This window comes from Sminthopsis crassicaudata, chromosome 6 (assembly GCF_048593235.1).
Source record: "Sminthopsis crassicaudata isolate SCR6 chromosome 6, ASM4859323v1, whole genome shotgun sequence".
In the NCBI taxonomy this organism is placed as follows: domain Eukaryota; kingdom Metazoa; phylum Chordata; class Mammalia; order Dasyuromorphia; family Dasyuridae; genus Sminthopsis; species Sminthopsis crassicaudata.
In genome coordinates, this window is record NC_133622.1 from 246,784,050 (window position 1) to 246,799,651 (window position 15,602).

The 15,602-nt window shown below is 34.0% G+C and overlaps 1 pseudogene; it reads right to left on the minus strand.

Moving 5' to 3' along the window:
* Positions 1-200: 200 nt before the first annotated feature.
* Positions 201-15,151, minus strand: LOC141547597 (vomeronasal type-2 receptor 26-like; annotated as a pseudogene).
* Positions 15,152-15,602: the final 451 nt, after the last annotated feature.

A 15,602-nucleotide genomic window follows, 5' to 3' on the forward strand; every position in this document is an offset into this window, starting at 1 on the left:
GGGAACTGTCCAATTGACAATTAGTCTCACCTGCTTCATTATCCAAGTGCATTGCTCAGTTCTAGCCCTTTACAGATGATAGGTTGCAATAATGGATAATTCAATGAATAATTAATATGATCACTAAAATATTCTAACTGAAGTAGTTTCCTTAAACAAAGAAAAGAATATTATTACTCCTACATTATTTTTGTCTCATTTTTATTGTTCCATGACAACCAACTACTTATATGCCCAAGATATTGTAACAAGGTATGTTTGATGGAAATAATAAGGCTTTGGAACAGATTTCTTGATCCAATGATCACTCTACAATTACATAATTGATGGAAAAGTGAGAGGCTAAATCACTTCTAATACATTTTCACTGTTTAGAAACCATTCTACTCAACAAATTAATTAGCATTCTTCCATCAGTCTTCTCTCAGAGGTATGTTCAATTCACTCAAAAATATTTGTTAACAATACAACTCACACAAACAGAGGGAAAATTAAAATTCCAATTTTCCAAGTAATAAATCAATAATACATAATGTTGCATGGACTTAACTAAAGATTATAATTGGAAACTGACTGTCATTTATTTAAATTCAACAATTATTTTCCACCAATATTTTTAAAATATAATTCACATATTGTCTGCTATATGTAAAATAATTCAAAACAGCAACTGATCCCATTCAGCCTCTATTCTTAAATCAGGCAATAGGATGCTTTCAAAATAGTACTACATTCAAATAAAAAACAAAGATGAATAGTAGAGAAAACAAAGGCAAATGAATCAGATACATTTATCATATTTCATTGTGGCTATCAGATCAAAGGAGTTCCTTGTCTGTGACCTGTGAGCTTCAGAAAGCCTGGCTCCTCAGGGAGTAACTTTCTTTTTAAATGTCCTCAGAGTATTTTGCTCTGATCTTAGAAGGATCACAAAGCACTTGGGAACAAAGATGCAAGTGAGAATCCCAGCACTGGAGGTCAAGATGGCAAAGACTTCCAAGGCTACAATGGCCTTGCCCTTAGAGCTCTGGTATGAGGGAAGGAAGGAGATCCAGACACTGCAGAACACAAGCATGCTGAAGGTCAGGAACTTGGCTTCATTGAAAGTGTCTGGCAGGTTCCTGGCCAGGAAAGCCACAGTGAAGCTGGCCAAGGCCAGCAAGGCCATGTAGCCCAGGACACAGTAGAAGATAAGGAGGGAGCCCTCATTGCACTGGATGATAATGGAGCCAGGCTCAGAGTGGATGTCCATCTCCAAGAACGGGGGGTATGTCCCAAGCCAGATGCCACAGAGCCCCATTTGGATGAGGGTGCAGGTAAAAATGAGAGAGTACGATGCTGTGGATCCCAGCTAGCTCCGGAGCCTGCTCCCTGGTCGGGTGGCCCTGAAGGCCAGAACCACAGTGATGGTTTTAGCCAAAATGGAGGAAACAGCCACTGTGAAGACAACTGCAAATGTGGTTTGGCGCAGCAGGCAGGTGGCTGTGGTAGGATGGCCCAGGAAGAGCAAGGAACAGAGGAAACAGAGACTGAGGGAGACCAGCAGAGTGTAGCTGAGACTGCGGTTATTGGCTTTGACTATGGGGGTGTCCCTGTGCTTCACAAAGATCCCCAGGACCAGAGCAGTGAGGAGAGAGAAGCAGATGGCTGCACAGGCCAGAGTCATTCCCAGCGGTTCCTTATAGGACAGGAAGGTCACAGTCCTGGGGAGGCAGTGATCTCTCTCCTTATTGGGATATTGATCTTCAGGGCACTGCAGGCACTGCTCTGCATCTGTAAACAACAATAAAATCATGCTATAGCCCAGACTGATCAGTTTTTTGTCACCCACAAAGCACAGTTTTATTCTTTCCACATCAAGTTCAGTCTCATTTTGGACTTCATGTAAGTCAGAAAGATAAGAATTTTAGAGGCTGAATAAGATGAAAACACGCCAGATATGTCATTTCTCCACATATAGAATAAATAATGTATTTTAATGTATTTGTTCCAGAACTAAACAAAAAAAAATAAATAAATAAACTCTCTACAATCCATTTCAACTAGAAATCACTTACCATGAGTCCTTAATAGTCACTTTATATATAATTCAATATTGTCAGAACAAAAATGAGACATTGTCAAATCAATAATTCTGTAAATTTCATCATGGATGAACGTCAAGAATTAGTTTAAAAAATTAGACTAAAAAGACTTTTTGATGTGTTCTTCTGAAAGTAAGGTCATAACTACAAATCTCCTGATTTCTTATGGAATATGATTCTGATTATGCAAATCAAACTTTCTTCAAATAAAGTACTTTCCATAGCAATTATGAAGTTTGTAAAGCAGAAAATATATTGTGCATTTATGACAATATTTCCCCAGGTTACTGCATATAGAAAATGAGGATTTCAAACTTGGCTCCTTCAAGTTTCCCAGTTGTTAGTGTTATACTCTTATTGGCTATATGTACATTATTCCCCCAGCATCTAATTCTATTGCTCTCAGAGGATCTATTTTGTCTATAATGTACTTATGTGTGTATTTCTTTCATTGTTTGTTTCATTGTTAATGAATAGTACCATCATTTACTTTGAGATTTATTTACCCTTATGAGATGGGGCTAAAGAGTGAAAGTCAAAGAGACAACTATGAATAATTATGGGAAACATTGATTCTCAGAGTTATTTGACCAAAAGCATTTAATCAAATGGTAAATAGGCTTGGAGGTAAGTCATTTTTCAATAAGAGGGAAGTGACAAATTTAGTATTTGCTGTGAAAATATTAAAGGAAAAATACCTTTGTTAAGACAGCTTATGGACAGAGCCAAGATGGCAGAGGAGACACTAGCTTCATTCTAAATTCCTCTTCTACCCTCATTATTAATTACCAAATTCAGCCTCAGAAACAGTGCTTGACTGGTAAAATCCACAAATACTAGGAGTATCACAAATTACCAGCTGAAGATAATCTGGAAGATCTCCAGAAAAGGTTTGTCTTGATCAGCTGGAGCAGGCCAGCACAGGCAGGAAGGCAGAACACAGAGGTTAATACACTGAGCATATTAGGGTGGGAGCAGTCTCCCTATAGGTGGAGATTTTGCAGGGAGGACTCTACCACAGGTTGGCTGCTCTGCTTTGATTGTAAAGCAGCAGATCAGCAGAGAAGTTACCAAAAAGCCAAAGGTAAAGTGTACTCCAAAAAACTCAAGAATCTAAGAGGATCTGGCTACATTCACCCAGCACAGGAAGTGGCTCAGCACAGACCAAAACACAGATGTGCAGCCACATCCCGCTACTCACAGCTTTTGCGCAGGACAGCCAAAAATCTGAACATCATGGGGGCTCTGCCCAGGGCAACAGAACTTCCACAGTATGGCTATGTTTCCCAGGGAAGACACATTTCTGGTGAAAGGATCTTCCCAGGGCACTTCCACAGCTCCACCATTTTCAGGACAACTACTGTTCATATATATAGAGAGAGACATATAACATATATGTCTATATACATATATATCTATATATCCTATATATATGTAGATCTAGATATAGATCTAGATAGATATAGATATAGATCTAGATCTAGATATATCCTTGCTCTGCAGAGGAAGCTGGGAACCCCCTTGCCCTGAAGGCATACCCTAAGTTCTTTAAAAAATGAGTAAAAGGCCAAGCATACACTAACAATCAATATCTTCTATAGAGAAAGAGAGCAGGTTTTTGATCCCAACGATACTGATAGCAGACAGACTCCAGACAAAACCCCAAAGGGGGATATAACCAGGTCCTAGAAGAAATTATAGCTACAAGAAAAACAGGGAAAGGAAAAGGAAGCTATGCAAAAGGTAATAAAAGATAATGAAATATGTCAAATATGTCAGAAAAAAAATGAAAAAGAATTAAAATACCAAAGAGCAACAATAAGGATCACTCAAGATCTAGCTGCTTCCACATTAAAGGACCAAAGACCCTGAAATCTGATATTCTGATAGGCAAAAGAACTTGGAATGCATCCATAAATAAATTACCCAGCTAAGCTGAGCCTTTTTTTCCAGGAAAGAAGATTGACATTTAATGAAATAGGTAAATTCCATTTGTTTCTAATGAAAAAACCAGGGCCAAACAAAAAATTTGACCTCCAACTATAGGACTCAAGAGAAGCAGAAAAAGGCAAAAAAAAAACAAAAAAAAACAACTCTTGAGAACTGTATTTCTGTGATGGACATACATAAAGAGTGCATTATAATTTGATTTTACTGATATAATATAAAAAAGGGAAGTAGAAATGAAAAGGGGATAGTATCAGAAAAAGGGAAAAAGGGAGATAAAAAGAGGGAAACTACATCCCAGTAAGAGGCAAAGGAAACCTATCATATCTGAGGGAATTTAGAGAAGGGGAGGAACATTGGTGAATCTCACTCTCATCAGATTAGCTCAAAGAGAAAATAATTGACATTTTTACAGAGAAACTTCTCTCACTTCATTAAAAAGTTGAGGGGGAAAAGGAGAAAGGAAAACAGTAATAAGGGAAAGGTACAAGAAAGGGGGAAGGGAATCAAAGGGGGTGGGAGGGATTCTAAAGAGGAAGAGCTGTGTGAGGCAAGTAGTGTATATAACTTTGATACTGGGGAGGGGAGTAAAAGGGGGTAAGAAAAAGAAAAAACATAATCTGGGGATAATAAGATGGCAGAAAATACATAATTAGTCATTTTAAGCATAAATATGAATGGGATAAACTCTCTCATAAATCAGAGGCAAATAGCAGACTGAATCAAAAGCCAGAACTCTACAATATGTTGTTTACAAGAAACACATTTAAAGCAGGGAGATACATACAGAGTAAAGGTAAAAGGTTGGAGCAGAATCTATTATGCTTCAAATGAAGTCAAAAAATCAGGGGTAGCCACCCTTATCTCAGATCAAGCAAAAGCAAAAATTGATCTAATTAAAAGAGATAAGGAAGGAAACTATATCTTACTAATGGGTAGCATAGACAATGAAACAATATCAATATTAAACATATATGCACCAAGTGGTATAGCATCTAACTTCCTAAACGAGAAGTTAAGAGAGTTGCAAGAAGAAATAGACAGAAAAACTATGATAGTGGGAGATCTCAATCTTGTACTCTCAGAATTAGATAAATCAAACCACTAAATAAATAAGAAAGAAGTCAAAGAGGTAAATAGTACACTAGAAAAGTTAGATATGATAGATCTATGGAGAAAACTGAATTAAGACAAGAAGTACACTTTCTTCTCAGCAGTTCTGGAACCTATAAAAAAATTGACCATATATTACGACATAAATACCTCAAAATCAAATGCAGAAAGGCAGAAATAGTAAATGCATTCTTTTCAGATCATGATGCAGTAAAAACTACATTCAACAAAAAGCTAAGGTTAAATAGACCAAAAAGTAACTGGAAACTAAATAATCTCATCCTAAAGAATAATTGGCTGAAACAGCAAATCATACACATATTTCATCAATTTCATTTCATCCAATCCATAGACATATTTCATTCATTCATCAAATCATAATTTTACATAAGAGAATGACAATGAGACAACGTACCTAAGTTTGTGGGATGCAGCCAAAGCAGTAATAATGGGAAATTTTATATCTTTAGAAGCTTACTTGAATAAAATAGAGAAAGAGAAGATCAATGAATTGGGCTTGCAATTTAAAAAGCTAGAAAAGTGTTTTGTAATTTTGCTCATATAATTCCTGACTTTCCTTTGGTAGATATATTCCCAAATGTTTTATACTGTCTACCGTTATTTTGAATGGAATTTCTCTTTGTATCTCTTGCTGTTGGATTGTATTGGTAATGTACAAAAATGCTGAGGATTTATGTGGATTTATTTTGTGTCCTGCAACTTTGTAAAAGTTCTGAATTATTTCTAATAGCTTTTTAGGAGAGTCTTTGGGGTTCTCTAAGTATACCATCATATCATCTGCAAAGAGTGATAGTTTGATTTCCTCATTACCTACTCTAATTCCTTGAATCTCTTTCTCGGCTCTTATTGCCAAGGCTAGTATTTCTAGGACAATACTGAATAGTAATGGTGATAGTGGGCAACCTTGTTTCACTCCTGATCTTACTGGGAAAGGTTCCAGTTTTATCGCCATTACATATGATGTTTACTGACGGTTTTAAATATATGCTCCTTATTATTCTAAGGAATAGCCCATTTATTCTTGTACTCTCAAGTGCTTTTGGTAGGAATGGATGTTGGATTTTATCAAATGCATTTTCTGCATCTATTGAGATGATCTTATGTTTTTTGTTAATTTGGTTATTGATATATTCGATTATGCTAATAGTTTTCCTAATATTGAACCAGCCACGTATTCCTGTATAAATCCCACTTGATCATAGTGTATTATCCTGGGGATGATTTTCTGTAGTAGTCTTTTTGCTAATAATTTATTTAAGATTTTAGTATCAATATTCATTACAGAGATTGGTCTATAATTTTCTTTCTCAGTTTTCAGCCTACCTGGCTTAGGTATCAGTACCATGTCTGTGTCATAAAAGGAATTTGGTAGGACTCCTTCAATCCCTATTTTTTCAAATAGTTTATATAGCATTGGAGTTAGTTGTTCTTTAAATGTTTGGTAGAATTCACATGTAAATCCATCTGGTTCTGGTGATTTTTTTTAGGGAGTTGGTTAATAGCTTGTTCTATTTTTTTTCTGAAATGGGACTATTTAGACTATTTACTTCTTCCTCTGTTAATCTGGGCAAGCTATATTTTTGAAGGTATTCTTCCTTTTCATTTAAGTTATCGAATTTATTGGCATAAAGTTGAGCAAAGTAGCTCCTAACTATTGTTCTAATTTCCTCTTTATTAGTGGTGAGGTCTCCCTTTTCATTTTTAAAACTAACAATTTGCTTTTCCTCGTTCCTTTTTTTGAATCAGATTTACTAAGGGTTTGTCTATTTTGTTGTTTTTTTTTCATAGAACCAACTCTTAGTTTTATTAATTAAGTCAATAGTTTCTTTACTTTCAATTTTATTAATCTCACCTTTTATTTTTAGAATTTCAAGTTTTGTGTTTCTCTGGGAGTTTTTAATTTGTTCCTTTTCTAAGAATTTTAGTTGTAAGCCCACTTCATTTACCCTCTCTTTCTCTATTTTATGCAAGTAGGCCTCTAGAGATATAAAACATCCCCTTATTAATGCTTTGTCTGTATCCCACATTTTGTATGATGTCTCATAATTGTCATGTTCTTGGGTGAAGTTATTAATTATTATTTGCTGTTTCACCCAATCATTCTTTAGTATGAGATTGTTTAGATTCCAATTATTTTTTGATGTATTTTCCCCTGGCTTTTTATTTCATGTAATTTTCATTGCATTGCAAATAATGATGAATGTTGGAGGGGGTGTGGTAAAACTGGGACACTGATGCATTTTTGGTGGAGTTGTGAAAGAATCCAATCATTCTGGAGAGCAATCTGGAATTATGCCCAAAAAGTTATCAAACTGTGCATACCCTTTGATCCAGCAGTGCTACTACTGGGCTTATATCCCAAGGAAATACTAAAGAAGGGAAAGGGACCTGTATGTGCCAAAATGTTTGTGGCAGCCCTTTTTGTAGTGGCTAGAAACTGGAAAATGAACAAATGCCCATCAATTGGAGAATGGTTGGGTAAATTATGGTTTATGAATGTTATGGAATATTATTGTTCTGTAAGAAATGACCAGCAGGATGAATACAGAGAGGCTTGGAGAGACTTACATGAACTGATGCTGAGTGAAATAAGCAGAACTAGGAGATCATTATACACTTCAACAACAATACTGTATGAGGATGTATTCTAATGGAAGTGGATATCTTCAACATAGAGAAGATTTAATCCAATTCCAATTGATCAATGATGGACAGAATCAGCTACACCCAGAAAAGGAACATGGGGAAATGAGTGTAAACTGTTAGCAATTTTTGTTTTTCTCCCCAGGTTATTTTTACCTTCCAAAACCAATTCTTCCTTTGCAATAACAACAACAACAACAAAATTCGGTTCTGCACATATATATTGTACCTAGGATATACTATAACATATTTAATATATATGGGAGTGCCTGCCATCTAGGGGATGGGGTGGAGGGAAGGAGGAAAAATTCAGAAGAGAAGAGAGTACAAGGGATAATGTTGTAAAAAAAATTACCTGTGCATATGTACTGTCAAAAAATGTTATAATTATAAAATTAATAAAAAAAGAAATTTAAAAAATTAATGAAGATTAAAATTAAATTAAAATTAAAAATTAAATTAATTTAAAAATTAAAATTAAAGATTAAAATTGTAGAATTAATTTTTTAAAAAAGCTAGAAAAGACCAAATTAAAAACCCTTAATCAAATAATAAACTTTAAATTCTAAAATTTGAAGGAGAAATTGATAAAATTGAATGTAAAAAACTATTGAATTAATAAATAAAACTAAGAGTTGGTTTTATGAAAAAAACAATAAAATAGATAAACCTTTGATAAATCTGATTAGAAAAAGGAAAGATGAAAATCAAATTATTAGTCTTTAAAATGAAAAGGGAGAACTTTCCAGTAAACTATTTGGTATTGGCTAAGAAATAGACTAGTTGATGAGTGGAATGGGTTAGGTTCAACGGACAAAATAATAACTTTAATAATCTAGTGTTCGACAAACCCAAGGACCCCAGCTTTTGTGATAAGAATTCATTGTTTGACAAAAACTGCTGGGAAACTTGGAAATTAGTATGGCAGAAACTAGGTATTGAACCACACTTAACACTATACACCACAATCAGGTCAAAATGAGTTCATGACTTAGGCATGAAGAATGAGATTATAAATAAATTAGAAGAGCATAGGATAGTTTACTCTCAGACCTGTGGAAAAGGAAAAGGGATTTATGACCAAAGAAGAACTAGAGGTTATTTTGATCACAAAATAGAAAATTTTGATCATATCAAATTGAAAAGGTTTTGTACAAACAACAATGCTGACAAGACTAGAAGGAAAGTATTAAACTGGGAAAGCATTTTTACAATCAAAGTTCTGATAAAGGCCTCTTTTCCAAAATATATAGAGAATTGAATCTAATTTATAAGAAATCAAGCCATTCTCCAAGTGATAAATGGCCAAAGGCTATGAACATACAATTCTCAGATAAAGAAACTGAAACTATTTCTAGCCATATGAAAAGATGCTCCAAGTCATTATTAATCAAAGAAATGCAAATTAAGACAACTCTGAGATACCACTACACACTTGTCAGATTACTAGAACCACAAGGAAAGATAATGCATAATGTTGGCTGGGATGTGGTAACACTGTTACTACTGGGCTTAAATCCCAAACAGATTTTAAAGAGGAGCAAGGGAACAGTATGTGCAAGAATGTTTGTGGCAGCCCTCTTTGTAGTGGCCAAAAACTGGAAACAGAGTGGATGTCCATCAATTGGAGAATGGCTGAATAAATGGTGGTAAAAGAATGTTATAGAATATTATTGTTCTGTTTAATAAATGAGCAGCAGGATGATTTGAGAAAGGCCTGGAGAGACTTACATGAACTGATGCTGAGTGAAACGAGTAGGAACAGGAGATCATTATATACTTCAAAAACAATACTATAGGATGATCAATTCTGATGGACGTGGCTCTCTTCAACAATGAGATAAACCAAATTAGTTCCAATTGTTCAATAATGAATGGAACTAATTAGTCCCAGCAAAAGAATTCTGGAAAATGAGTGTGAACCACTACATAGCATTCCCAATCCCTGTATTTTTTGTCCAACTGCACTTTTGATTTTCTTCACAGACTAATAGTACAGTGTTTCAAGTCCAATTCTTTTTGTACAGCAAAATAAGTGTTTGAACATGTATACGTATATTGTATTTAACTTATACTTTAACATATTTAACATGTATTGGTCTCCCTGCAATCTAAGGAAGGGATGGCCAGAAGGAGGGGAAAAATTGGAACAAAAGGTTTTACAGTTGTCATTGCTGAAAAATTACCCATGCATATATCCTGTAAATAAAAAGCTATTTAAAAAAACAGCTAGATAGCATGTTGATACAGTAGGAGCCTTGGATGTCAGAAAGACATGATTTGAAATAAAACTTCAGATACTTACTAACTTGTGTGACCCTGGACAAATCATACAACCCTCATTGTCTCAAAAAATAAAAATGAAAAATACCCTTCTTTCAGGAAATTCAGGCAGTCTAAGAATTGTAAAGAATGCTTTAAAAAAAACATTAAATATTCAAACTAGCAGACCACCAAGATTTTAAATATTCCAATATCAATTGATAATACTGAATTAAGTTTGTAGCAACTCTTTTTCTATTGGCAAAGAATTGGAAACTGAGTGGTTGCCCAGCAATTGCAGAATGGCTGAAAAAATTATAGTAAATAAATAATATGAAATATTATTTTTAGAAACAATCAGCAGGATGACTTCAAAAATATCTGGAGAAATCTACATGAACTGATGCTAAGTGAAGTGAGTAGAACCAAGAGAACATTGTATATAGCAACAACAAGATTATGTGATGATCATTTCTGATGCACATGGTGATTCAGGCTAATTCCAATAGACTTGTGGTGGAGAGAGTCATCTGAATCCAGAAAGAGAACTATGGGGACTGAATATAGATCGCAACATAGTATTTTTACATTTTTGTTATTTGCTTGCTTTCTTTTTCTTTTTTCTACTTTTTTTCCTTTTTGATCTGATTTTTCTTGTGTAGCATGATAAATATGGAAATATGTATAATAGAACTGCACATGGTTAATATATATTAGATTACTTGTTGTCTAGGAGAAGGCTGGGAAGAAGGAAGGGAGAAAAATTAGGAACACAAGGTTTTGAAAGGGTGAATGTTGAAAACTAACTTTGCATATATCTTGAAAACAAAAAGCTATTATTAAAAAAGAAAAAGAAAAAAAAAACACTGACTTAATTGCAAGGAACCAGACAAGGAAGGAGAATTATATAAACCTTTATAAAAAATGGTACAATATCACCATCATTAATCTCAAGAATTAAGAAAGGATATTACCAGATACATATTATGAGGCAAAAAAGCCCACTATTCAAATTAAAGAAGCTTAAAACACAGGTGATATCTTTTAAAATTATTAATATCTAATCAAAAATTTTAAATAAATTCCTGACAAGTGTTTTCCAGTGGTTCGCCACCATACAATTCATTCTATGCAATTTCTATTTAGAGATATAAAGAATTCAAATTTAGAAAAAAAAATGACATCAATACAAGACAAAAATTATCTTATAACATAAAGAAAAAATTTAAGAAAGGAAAACAAATACTTATTCCGAAAACACTACAAAAAATATAAAGAAGAAATTTTATGGTATAATAATACATATTTTAAAGGCTACCAAATTATGCAAAGATGTAAAAAAGTATCTTTCCCAATGAGTATAGGAATAAAATTCAGATAACTAATCTTCTCCTTCATTGCTACAAAAATGGAAATGGAATTAAGAACATTGAAATAAGAGAAATTAAAACATAAAGACAGGAAAAAATATGTCCAACTATGTCTATTTTCTAATGATACCATGTTTTATTTAAAAAATAATAGGGAATCTGCTAAGGAACTAATAGAACATTAATACATTCATGAGGCAAACAACAAAATAAATCTATTAAAACTAATTTTTTACATAATGAAAAGAGTTATAAAGAAAAATAAATACTATTTGAAAAAACTGAAAATGCATAAAATATCAAAATATTTTTGGAACTGTTTCAAAATGCTTATGTTGACTCAATTAAAAAGAGTTTCTTAAAGAAATAAATTACATCTAAATTAAAAGAAGAAATAGTCTACTTTTTTTCTGGATTGACTATTGTGACATAAAAAAATGAAAATAAAAGTCGAAGAATTCCAAAGGGCAGACATGAAGAATAACTACAATGAGAAAAATAAAGAAAGAGAGAGAGAGAGAGAGAGAGAGAGAGAGAGAGAGAGAGAGAGAGAGAGAAAGAGAGAGAGAGAGAGAGAGACGGAGACAAGAGAGACAGAAGAAACAAGCAGATAGACTGACAGAGACAGAGAGAGAGGAAGGGAGAGGACAGCTAAATTTTGAAGATACTGTTTTATGAATTAACAACAATTACAAAGCAAATCAAGCCCAGGCCTCATCAGCTTTGAAAATCAACCTTACGTGCAGTGGGACCAGATGGGTTATAGATAATTTTTATTCGTTTTTTTGGGGAATCCAAGTTTCCTAGATTCAAGACTCCAACCCTTCTGAAAATAGCTTTTCAAAAAAACAATCTCCCTCCAGGATTCCAGTTAATCTGATAATCTTATAAATTTTCTGGAAACCTAACTCCAGAGTCCAGATTCCTACTCTCAAAACAAATGCAGTTACGCTTAGATATTTTTAGGTTTTAAGTTTTGTCCTATTTCCTTTAGGAATGAAAAAGTTTAGAAATAAGTTTTGGATTAAGCTTTCCCATAGCAATGAGGAAGATTACAATTAGGCCACAAAGTCAGGGAAGTATTAGGGATTCCCATGGTAGTAAAATCCTGGTGGATTCTGCTCAGATAGATTTTTGGCACCCTGAACCAGGGGTTGCTCTTGATAATTATAGTAATGACCAGAGAGCACATGGAATGCAAGGGACTGATTAATTGCAGTGTTATTTTAACTCAGAAATTATTATTTTGCAAATCAAATGTCACTTCAGTTTAAAATAACACAATAGAATGTCTATTATTTTGGGAGAAGGACAGTTTATCTTTAGGAACATACCAGTCTGGTTGGAAATCTTCCCTTCAGGACATGGGGTGCAAGCAAAGCAGCAGATGGGTTGGTTTTCAAGAGATGTTTTCTTGAATCCAGGGCCACATTTCACACTGCACATGGAAATTGGAGTCTGTATTTCCACAAGACAAAGGGAGAAAATGCCATTGAAAGGACTGCTGAAAGGTGGATTTAGTGAGGAAATGGTGACTTCAAAGTTCTCCTATAGAAGCCAGTTAGAAAAACATAATTTCAATTCTGTGGGACAAAAATGATCTAGTTCTCACTGGAGAATTTATATTTTCATCTTATATTTTTATCTTTATTCATATGAATAGAATTCATTCATTTTATCCCCAGGAAACAAGCACAGATTAGACTCAATCAAGCTCCTTGATAATTTTTAATTTTAATAATTTGCTGGCTTATTTTTTCCCAAAAGTACCATTTGAAATCTTAACTTCATTCCATTTTTAATTGGTTCTATTGAAACAATTAATTGTCCACATAAGTGGGGACATTTTGTTAATTCTCCCCACCAAAGTAGTGGGAGCTTTCTTTTGTGTGTGTGTGTGTGTTTTCATAAAATACTCCCAATGTTTTAGAGAATCATGACTGTAGAGACTATTCATCATAATATATCAATTACACAGTAATTATATGTAAATTGGCTGAACTTATTCTTGGGTTGACCCTTTGAGGCTCTGCTTCAGACTATTCTGAAGGGTGGGATGGAATTTATTCAATTGCATACAAAGATGAAACTGTATATACATATATATATATATATATATTTACAATCTGCAGAGAATACAGAATCACAGCATTTAAATTAAAAAAATCTCTAAAAGGCCATTATTTTTCTTGAGGACACAAATTCAGATTAAACTATTTATATAGATATAAGAATCCAAACAGATATTATAATCATTCTATGAGATCAGGTTTCTTGGGGAGCTTCTGGAGGCAGCTTTAGTTTCAATTCAGTTCAATAATCCCAAAATGCAGCCAGGATTTAAAGTCCTAATCCTTTGTTGTCTCTTCTAAAATCTTGTCTCCTTTACTTGGGGCTCAGCTAATTTTCTGGAGGACTTCCTCTCTCCTTGCTTCACAAGAGCTCTTGTCTGAATGTCTCCAGCAAGCACAAACTTCACTATGAATCTCCTGGAAGTAAATCCTAATTTTGAATCTCTTGAAGTCCCTGAGTGGGCTTGTCCTTTAGACTTGTGAATCTCCTGGACTTCCCAATCTCCCCACTGACTTTTAGCTCTGAATCTCCGGGAACTTCCACTGGGCTTGTCCTCTTATATGCTCTTTTAAAGGTGTGAAGTCTAATGTGTGAACCAATGAGTGAAATCCTTTAAAGGCATGAACTCCTTTAAAGATGTGAACTAAGTACATTGCTTTGTCTCAAGTTCTGACCCATAACATCTCTCTTTTAGGGCAGATCACTCATAGTGAACCATGCTAAATTAGATAATTATATCAATTTCAGTGATTTAGCACCTTGTAAGAATCCTAACATATAATCTTCTGTAAATAGGTCCCTTTGGGGAATAATTTTCCTCTATGCAGTACCCTATTATTATTTTTCAAACTTGACCACTTGATTTAGTGTATTTCAAAATTCAATTAGTTTTAACAATTCAAATCTTTATGTAACTTAAGTGGAAAGAATGTGCAAGTGGGACTGAAAAAAACAACAACAAATAACTCCTTTGTTCAGAGCAAAAATGAAGAATGAGTGGATGTTAGTACCCTATCACAAACATTTCCAGTGTCTGTGGGGAAAATCCTGATATCAATGAAGAAACAACAACTGTCCAGGAAGCTAAAGAGGCCAAATGATAAACTTCATATTCATTGGCCCCTTACCTGATGGAAATCTTCTGGCCAATCTATGTCTTCTTCCTTAATGGTGATTCTCTGAGCAAGAGGAGATACTTCACCCACTTTGACCAGCGTTTCTATCTGACCAGGCAAGGATTTATAATTTAGGATATCATAGACCTCAGCAACTGCTTTGGTTCCATTCCAACATGACTCACCATTGGCATTAATGACAAAATTGATATACTTCAGAAAGTGGTGGAGCTGAAGGCAAGGAAAAGCGATTGTTAGCCTTTGCAGAAAGAAGAATTTATGCCCATGTCCCAAGATTGACTATCAATGGAAAACAGACTCAAAAAGTTGTCATTCTCCTTCTTAAGTTCCTCTTAGAGCTCTGAACCCTTTTTCTCCTTGCAAACTAAGTGCAATGGAAAAATAGCAAAGCCAATAACCAACTATGTATTATAAATATTCAACATATTGTAAAGACAACTGAGAAGCAAAAGCTTACCATTTCTTCATTATCAGATTTTGAGAACCCTGAAACAGAGCACATTTTTAAAATTTTTTAACATTAAAACTTAACATATATCCTAATAGATAGTGGGTGCTTAAGAAATGTGTGGTGATAGACTAGATTTTATGGGAAATCTTATTTCTTGACAAAAAAAAACTAGAATGAAAAATACAATATAAATCACTGAAGAGGTTGATAACATCAATTTAAGAATAAAGGAGAATTTGACATTCAGAGTGATGAATTGGAAAATTCAGTCCTTCAAAAGATGTGAAAAGGAGAAGGATTCCAAAAGAAGAAATTATGAAAGGAATTTCAGAATGACAATGTGTAAGAAAATGAAAAACTAATACAATCTGAGAAAAATTGGAGAAGCGTAGTTTTCAATAAAAGCTAGAAATTTATTTATATCACTCAGGATTTGATTTTCATTCATCAAGGAATATTTTCAAAAAAATTTCACAGTGAGCTACAAAATGTAGAATGAGAA